The following is a 9537-nucleotide window of genomic DNA, read 5'->3' on the forward strand; positions in this document are numbered from 1 at the left end:
TCTTCATCACAATCATTTGTTTAAAAATATGGCTGTTTTACTGATCTATGGTTATTATTAAAGAGGAAGGAAAGATGAAGAGGAAGCCTGAGCCCAGGTTCTGTCCATTTTCATAACAAGTGACAGCACAGACATCTGAGCTTTTTCGTCATAAAGATTGTGATGTGAAGCATCAGCAGGTAAAGTGTCGTTAAAGTGTCACTTCAATAATGCTGCTGGCAGAAAGAAGTGTTGACACATACTAGCTTTGAATAAAAGGCTTAAAACACAAACAGTCTAATCCTGGGTGTTGCTTTTAAGCTTAAAGAATATAATAAGTTCTAAGACAATTCAGTTTACTTCTTACTGTCCATGTTGTGTTGTGGTATTTACTTTATCATGAATGTATGTGATAGTTTTGTAGCTTGAACCCATCCGCTGGAACGTTGAAGACAATATAATTACACTGCTAAGCAAGACACAAATAGGCAAAGTTCTTCATGTTACTCGTGCACGGGAGAGACCGGACAGAGTGCCGTTCCTTCACTTGACCCCAGTCGCTCTCGTCCGTTCTCCCGTACCACTGTCCTTTTATTGAGGTTACATGAATATGCATAGGTTCATTAACATGTGACGTCTACATACACACAAAGAGTACCTTGCCTGTGTGTGTGTGTGTGTGTGTGTGTGTGTGTGTGTGTGTGTGTGTGTGTGTGTGTGTGTGTGTGTGTGTGTGTCGGGTACTGCTGATCAAAGGGTCATAAAAGCACACAAGCAAACATCCTTGGTCAGGAAGAGGGTAGACCCCCCCTCATCCTAGATAACACAGTAAGGAAGTCCAGCAGTTCATTTATACACAAAAAGCACTTAGACTAGAACAGACGTAATTACGTTAATCCTACCATAAAACAATAAGAGAAGGTATGACCTCTCTCATGCTCCCAGGATGTAGGTGTGGAATGCACACCAAGCCTCTGTAGCCTGTTAAAGATCACACAACTTATCACTACACAATTGATTATACACCTCTAAGCATCTATGGTTAAATATTTCTAAGCATAAATGACAATCAACAATACAAACTCTAACAGTACGCTACTTTGTTCTAGCGACTGTAAAAAATAATTGTATTCATGAAATAAACTAGACTTTCACAGTCTGCATCTTCCACAGTTTTCATGCTTTTGTTCACTCCAAATTTGACACAAACCCACAGACAACCAGAGTTAACTATGTGAAGCAATCACAGACACTGTAATGGCTGATTTTTCTAATAAACACAATCAGGTTAACATTAAGGTTTAACATTGAAGGAGATTTGTTCCATAGTCACAGTTATACTTGTATTTCCTTTACTTACATCCAACACTACTATGTTCTGTTTCAGTCCAGGTGCTGGCAGTTTATCCTTTGTTGTTTGGACAAATAAGCTTAAAGCTAAACCTTCATGTTTTTGATGGGAAAGTTTGTTAAACCATTGCTCAACTTATGTCTGCACAGAGCAGATAATTATGATGTACTTGTAAAAAGACTTGATAAGCAGGTCACAGCTGAATCAAGGGGTAATAAAAGTAAGACCACGCGGTCTCAGCACGACTACACATGCAGTGGGTTATCGCACACATTTGAAAGACTCATTGTGTAACTCAGGATGTGACCCCTTATAAAGGAGACAGAGAAGTTCTGTTGTTCAGTCAAGTAAAACCTGGTGAAAGCGCAATTCTAAGACTCTGGTCGTTGCTTAAGTGTATAGATAAAAAATCTTTTTTTCATACATTATTTTCTTACTATATTAGTATAATCACCAAATCGATTATTTCGTATTTATCTCCTGAAACGATCTACATTAACTTTTCTATCCCTAGAAATGTGTTTCCAGAGTCCCAGGTTTAGTGACTTCCTGTCCACCATCACATCAGCTGAGTAGTTGTCAAATTTGAGGGGAGCAGAGAAGATCAGACACCAGTCAGCAGGTCAGAGGCCATCTCTCATTTCACAAATCAATCACTTGATTTATAAATGGAACAAACACCCCATCAGACCAGGTAATGACCCATTATGAGACAACAGCCGTCTGAGAGGAGATGTTCTGTATCACAAAACATGGAAAACAAACAAACTCTAGGCATTCTGAAATATATAAAGCTCAACAAAAAAACAAAACCATATCAGATCCTGATGTAATTCATTTTGTTGTTGTCTTTATTAGTCATTTAAAAAGAGGTCTAGAAAAAGTGTCCAGGAAGAGATTCTACTATTTATGCAGCACTGCCCCCGTGTGGCCACAAAGACACACAACAGCTTCATTTCTCAGCCTGTTGCCTTCTTTTCCCTTCATGATGTAAACAGTGAATGAACTGAAAGAAGTCAACCCATAAACTGTTAAACTGATACAACAGTCATGATGATTATGTAACAAGTTGTAGTTGACTTTCTGGTGGTGGTTTTGGTATACAATTTAAAAGCCATTTTCTTTTATAAATACACCATACACTTTGTTCTTGACCATTTCTTTTCCTCATATCCTTAATGGACAGTGGAGGAACACTACATCTAGCTTCTGTTTAACATTTATCCAGGCGCCCCCACACTGTACCTCTACAGAAACCAAGGGAGAGAGACAGACACACAAAGATTTCCACTTGAATCTTCATCTCAAAATAGAAAAAGTTTTATCACAAAATAATTACAAGAGCTCAGCCAGGTGAGATATAGCAGAACCATCAATTCAGAGTCTGACAGTAAGGGTGAAGACGAGCCTGACTGTTGGTCTGCTCCAAAACAAGCCCATAAGCAAGCTTTGAAATAATATGTTACAAAATTGTGAAACTGCGACATGAAATTTGATTTGAAAATGAAATTCATCCTGATCAGGAGCTGTTATGATCTAAATGGTGTTCTAGATCCAGTAAGCATTCATTCAACTTGTCTGCAGCAAAATTAAAAATAAGTTACCACATGTTGTTTTTTAAATTGGTAAATAATTGATAAAATGTTAAAAGTACTGGTTGTGTTTGACCTCATCACCAGGATGAGTTGGAAATAACTCAAATTCCCTCAGGTGGCCTTTTGCTGGTTGGATTGCCACTACAGTCTGTAAACTGTAGAGGTAATTTTGTGAGCTCATTGGATGAGCAGTTTCTGAAATACTCAGACCAGCCCATCTGGCACCAACAACCACGCAATCTCTTTCCCCCATTCTGATACTTGCTTTGACCTTCAGCAGGTCATCATGAACATGTCTGTATGCTAAAATACTTTAATTTGCTGATGTCTGATTGGTTCACTAGACATTTGTGTTTAACGAGCAGGTGAACAGGTGTACCTGGCAAAGTGTGTGTAACCCTCAGTGTTACTGACATGTTCCACACTGATGCACAACAATACTCTGGGCCCCACACTGTTTTATTAAGTATGTCTAATCACTGTAGACATTACATGTACCTTCTTGAAGGAGAGGTCAAAGGTCAGTTACGTTTATAGGTTCCTGCTATATGTTGTGACATATACACAGCACAGTTGTAGGAATGATAGTTTCTAGATTAAGTTGATAAAGTTGACCTTGAAGACCACAAGTTTGAATGGATTGTTAACATGACCCCACTCTACAGCACTGCAACATTTTAACATGAGTTATTTAAGACTTTCCAGGTATCCTGGTTACAGAAAAAGATTGATGAGCAGAAAAAAAGAAACAAACTTTAATTGTTTCTGATTAGAAGCTGTACAATCCGGACTGACTTTAACAAATGTGCTATAGGCTCAGCTGGAAAATAGTGAGCTTTACAAGACTGATTTTGTTCCAAAGGCTTTCACAGACCTCAACCAATCCTAAGGCTAATTAGCACGGCTAGAATTTTAAAAACATTTGTTAAATGTTGTCATTGCTAACATATACCTGTTTTAGAGCATGCTGAGTAGCGAGAATGCAAAGTTATTGTTACCTCTAAAAAAAATGTGAAGATGTGATATTAGCATGTACGGAGCCCCTCTGATGACATGGTCCAAAAAATAAATAAATTGTGGCCACAAAATACTACTTCGTGGCCACGAAATGGGTATAACGTGCGCACGAAATGCTTATTTGTGAGCACGAAACACTTGACCAATAACCGTGATCCTTCCCAGGCCCTTGCAGTTGGTTGACAATAGAATCTATCCCAACGTCCGGGTCGTACTTACGTCTGCAATGCAACTGGGCTCTTAATATCCTGTTTAACTGTCTCTCCATAATAATGGTTCCTTTCAGTGCCAGGCTTTTCAAAATGCATGTGTAGCTCATTCCCAGCCTAAAATTGTCAGGGATCTGGGTCTGAGGGACCTAGACCTATTATTGTGTATTGTTTACTCCACTGTAAATAAACGCATTTTGGGTCCTCCTTCCCCACACACCCAAGGTCTGCCACGCAGACCATGACAAAAATAAAACTCAATCATACTGTCTCTGGCCATGTTGTACAGGTTTAGCCTACTCTTATGCTTATGTCTCTACACAGCTGTCCAATGTATCAATATGATGTGCGCACGTCATCTATTTGTTGCCACAAATGCGTAATTCGTTGCCACGTTATACCCAATTCGTGCCCACAAATTAGCATTTCGTGCGCACGTTATTTCGTGCCCTCGAAATAGTATTTTGTGGCCACAAATAAGTATTTCGTGGGCACTTATACTATTTCGAGGGCAGGAAGTAGTATTTTGTCACCACAATCTATTAATTTTTTGGAGGATGTCATCAGAGGGGCTCCGTAAGCATGAGCTATATAGTATCTCCAAGAGAAAAGCGATCAGCTGATCATTGATCAGTTTCATGATTTAAGTAGCAACAGGAGAGAGAGGGAGAGAGAATGGGAGAAGAAGAGGCAGCTGGCCACGTAAAGACACAGAAGAACTCCAGCTTTGTGTATTTGTTTTTCATTCAAGCTGAAGTCCGGGACAAATCGGGTTCCTTTTCAATACGAGACGCGGCCGGTCCGCGGGTCTCTCCTCCTCCTTCCTCCCCTTTCCCTCATCCACCTGCTGTACTCAAAATTTGTACTCAAGTACAAGTACTGTTACACTGCTTAAATTGTACTCAATTACAAGTAAAAGTACTGGTGTTAAAAAAATACTTGAGTAAAAGTACAAAGTACTCTTCTCAAAAACTACTCAGAGTATTAATTACTTTTTAACAGACTGATGTTTTATTCTGTCGTCAATAGCAGGCATTCAACTCGATTCACCAGTATAAATATTTATGTTCAAAGCACATTTCTCAGATGAACAAGGTATAGAAAGGTAACTTGTTTTGTAAATAAATGTAGATATAAAAGAAGGAATTTTGTTTGTTAAAACAATGACAAATATGTTTCTGAACATGCGTAGAACCGTTTAAACTTTTCCCCATACACTGAACAACAGGCAGGTGAGTGTCTTAAACTCTTAGCATTTCTGTCACACTTGAACCTTTTGTTCAGTTTCAGCAAGAGCTGGTTTTCTAAATTAACAGAGGCAATCCAACTTGGTTTGGCTGTGAAGAGTAGACCAGCACAGCTAAAAAGTCGTTCACACGCAGCAGAAGCAGGCAGAGCTGTGTTCAGTTTAAGAGAGAGGTTTTTGATACCTGAGAAGGAGTGCAGCAGCTCCATGGTGTCTGTGGCACAAGCAAGGTAACCATCAAGCTCAACTGCACTTTGCAGCCTTCTGGAGATTGGTCTGGAGAAGAATTCATCTTCATCAGATGACTCTCTTTGCTGATCCTCACTCTCATGCTCTGTCGTTTCAAGATGTTGTTTGATGTATGTCAAGGCTGTAATTGCAAGTAGATAACACAATTTTGTTATTTACATTTCAGTGATTATTCCTGAACACAAATTTAAAAACGGCAAATTCTCAAAAAGGATTGTTTAGTATTCAGGACAGACCATCAATAGCTTACAATGTATTAGGTGAAATACTCACTTAAGCATGTGTTCAAATGTAAAAACACACAAAAATGGGATCACATGAATCCTTACCAGCCTCTGTTACATCTGCTCTGTCAGTCCAGGAAGTCTTGAACTTGGGTAAGAGGACTGCAGCTGCAGCCAACTCTGGATCCTCCATCATCGCTCCAAAACGCTTTTGAAGGCCATTTTGCAGGGCTCTGATAAGATAAGATAAGATAAGATAAGATAAGATAAGATAACCTTTATTAGTCCCACATGTGGGAAATTTGTTTTGTCACAGCAGGAAGTGGACAGTGCAAAAGTTATGACGCAAAAATTAGAATACAATAAGAATAAATACAGTACACAGCTGTACAGAATAGAATAAAATAATATACTATATACAGTAGAATAAAATAGAATAAAAATATACAATAAGATAAAAATAGAATACGAATGCTATATACAACTGAGTAAAATACAACGATGCCAGAAAAGATTATTGCACTTAGTGTTATTGCACATGTGTGGATGTGTGTGTTTGTTCAGTTAAAGTCTTTGTTGTGGAGTCTGACAGCAGTGGGGAGGAAAGACCTGCGAAATCTCTCCGTCCCACACCGTGGGTGCCGCAGTCTCCCACTGAAGGAGCTGCTCAGTGCTGTCACAGTCTGCTGCATGGGGTGGGAGACGTTGTCCAACAGGGATGACAGCTTAGCCGCCATTCTCCTGTCACTCACCACCTCCACTGGGTCCAGAGGGCATCCTAGAACAGAGCTGGCCCTTCGGATCACCCTGATGAGTGGCACACATGTCTTGCTTGATGTCTCCAGCCTGCTAAGTTTGGACAGTAGTTGTTGGATTACTGGCAGGAGCCATCCCATAAAGGAAGTGGACTCAGACTGAAGAATGTTTGAAGCTTTCACCAGTGGCTTCATGGTGGTACAGTACTCCCTAAGGAATGCAACTTCTGCAGGACTCAACCTGTAAGACACAACAACAAAACCCACCATGACTATAATAGGGATCTTCTGATTTAATATTAAGAGTCTGCTCACGTTTTTAACCATCCATTAAGGAAAATTCACAAAATTTGCAACCATATTGGTAGGTGTCCAATTTTACTCACATTTTCACCTTGAACTCCTCACAAATGCTCCTGATGGCATTTTCCCCCTTCTCATCAATGATGCGTATTATCCTTTCAATGGCAAGGTAGGTTGAATTCCATTGTGTTGCATTGGGACGAATGATCTGTAGTTCACACTTGTCCTCTACCACTTCATTAGCCAAATGAGTTTTGTTCCAAATGGCCTGGCATTTTGCAAAGCTTGCACTGGAGAGCCTCTTGTAGGTTTCATTCATGCTCTCTGCTAGGGCAGCATCAGATGTTGCCACAAGGTTTAGCAGGTGACATGCACATCGCTGATGAGGCGGGAGTTGATACTCCAAACCAGAGTCTTCATCAAGAATTGCACTTGCCTCATGGTAGTCAATATGGTCAGTCAGGTCAATAGTTTCTGGGTCTGCTTCATCTTCAGCTTCATCTGCATCATTTTGTGCCCCAAACATGTGGAAGGCCTTGACAAAGTTGGATCCACTATCAGTTGTGGTTCTTACAACTTTGCCTCTAATCTTGTATTGGCAATGGATATCATCAAGCGCACCAGCAAGCATGTCAAATGTGTGAGACCCTCTCAATCTTTTGCATGCTGGTGCTGCAGATCTTCTTTCCAGGGACTCTTCCTCCAATGGCATGTGACTCCAAGGTAACTTTTCTGATGAGCTGACCAACAATCAGTAGTGGTAGCAACCAATTTGACTTTATCCAATGCTGCAACCAAAGTCATCTTCATGTGATCAGCAGCTTCACAGATTCTGGCACGGACAGTGGGTCTGGAGATGACTTTGGCTTGAGGTTGTAATGTGGTAACCAATTCTTTGAAAGATGGCTGTTCTACCACTGCAAATGGCTGTAGACCCTCACATATGAAATTGATGACAAGCATGTCAACAGTTGCTTGTGGAACATGTTTGTTTGCAGCTCTCAACATCAGGTCTGGTAACTTGGCTTGTGTATTTGCTGAGAGCTTGTTTGGTGTGGCTGTGGTCTTTCGCTGACGAGATGTTGATGCCACAGTGATATTGTACTGCTCAATCTTCGATGGATGTTTCCTCTGTAGAGATAAATATTATCATACGTCAGGTTCATACATTACTTCATAACATCACTGTGATTAACACTACAGGAAAACACATTTTTAAAACATCATTCAACTAGACATGAGCTAATCTTTGATTGTTTAGCATAGTATAAAAGAGTGGTGAATTTGGTCAAATCTTGCAGATATATTGCTGTATTTATTTACAAATGTAAACCAATTTTGAACGATCATTGCGAAAAACATGAATTTCTGTATACATTCTAAGTTCTGTAATCTGTATACTATCTGTAAAAAGAGTATCGACCAATGTATCAGTATCTAAATTTTTAACTCCTTTTTATCAGTATCACCCTAAAGTTTTCAATATTAGTCGGGTTCTAAAAATACTAAGAGAGCAAAATATGTGTATATAGCAAATGTAATTTAAGAAAAGGGATCACATACACAAAAATGCTGCCCATACAGCTAACAAATAAAAACAATCCACATTATGTTCTTTAAAAAAAAAAATCATATTGGGAAACATATAACCCTACTGATTAAGAGCCATGTCACTATGATAGACCTATATCAGGCCAATGATCCTGATCAACTGATCCATCGGGCTCTGATACATGTCAGCTGAGAGCTGGAAGATTCATTTGAGATGCAGCTCAGCACTGTGTTCAAATTTTGTTTTTGTTTTTTATATAGGCCAGCTGATTGTAGGCCTGTGAGTTTTAAATGACTACAAATGTAATTTATTGTAATGACGGTGGTTATCCAAATAATAAGCTAAAACATTCCTACGAATTTAGCTCAATTATGCACACACACGCACATTAGCTAGCTCCGTCTTATTTTAATATCAGGCTAACCAATGGCGGTGACAATATCTTAGCCAAACTAATAACCTTAACACACATGAAAAATAAGAAGGCAATATTGTACACGTATAGTTGTAAAACCTCTTACCTCAATGTGTTTTTTTAAGATTAGACGCTGAAGTCTTGTAAGCTGAAATGACTGTAGAGGTCAAACAAAGTTTGCACTGCATCTGGACGCTGTCTCCTTTTCTCCCTCTGCACATGAAAAATTCCTCCAGGTATGGCCACGGGCACGCGTCCTCCGTCTTTTCTACGTCGTTTTCATGGTTGACAGTGTTGTCCTCTGTCTCCATTTTGGCTTCTTTGTCTCCAAATCTTCCGTCTATAAAGTAGTTTGTACTCCACCATGTAGCACCTCCAGACACCTGTGCCTGCTGCTGCAGCAGAGTTTATCTTTGCTTATGTCTTAAATTGGCCGGTCGGGATTGCACGGCCTTATTGGCTGCAAAAATGCAGACGAAAGGTTTGAATATTAATTCAAATTGTGGGCGTACTCAGTAGTACTCAGTAGATTACATGGTGTAAGTTGTACTCAAGTATGAGTAAAATTACACACTTGAAAAATTACTCATAAAAGTACAAGTACCCAAAAAAATCTACTTAATTACAGTAACGTGAGTATTT

This window comes from Copadichromis virginalis, linkage group LG6, assembly GCF_057382275.1.
Source record: "Copadichromis virginalis isolate Kocher_CV1m ecotype Utaka linkage group LG6, C_Virginalis_male_GT1.1, whole genome shotgun sequence".
In the NCBI taxonomy this organism is placed as follows: domain Eukaryota; kingdom Metazoa; phylum Chordata; class Actinopteri; order Cichliformes; family Cichlidae; genus Copadichromis; species Copadichromis virginalis.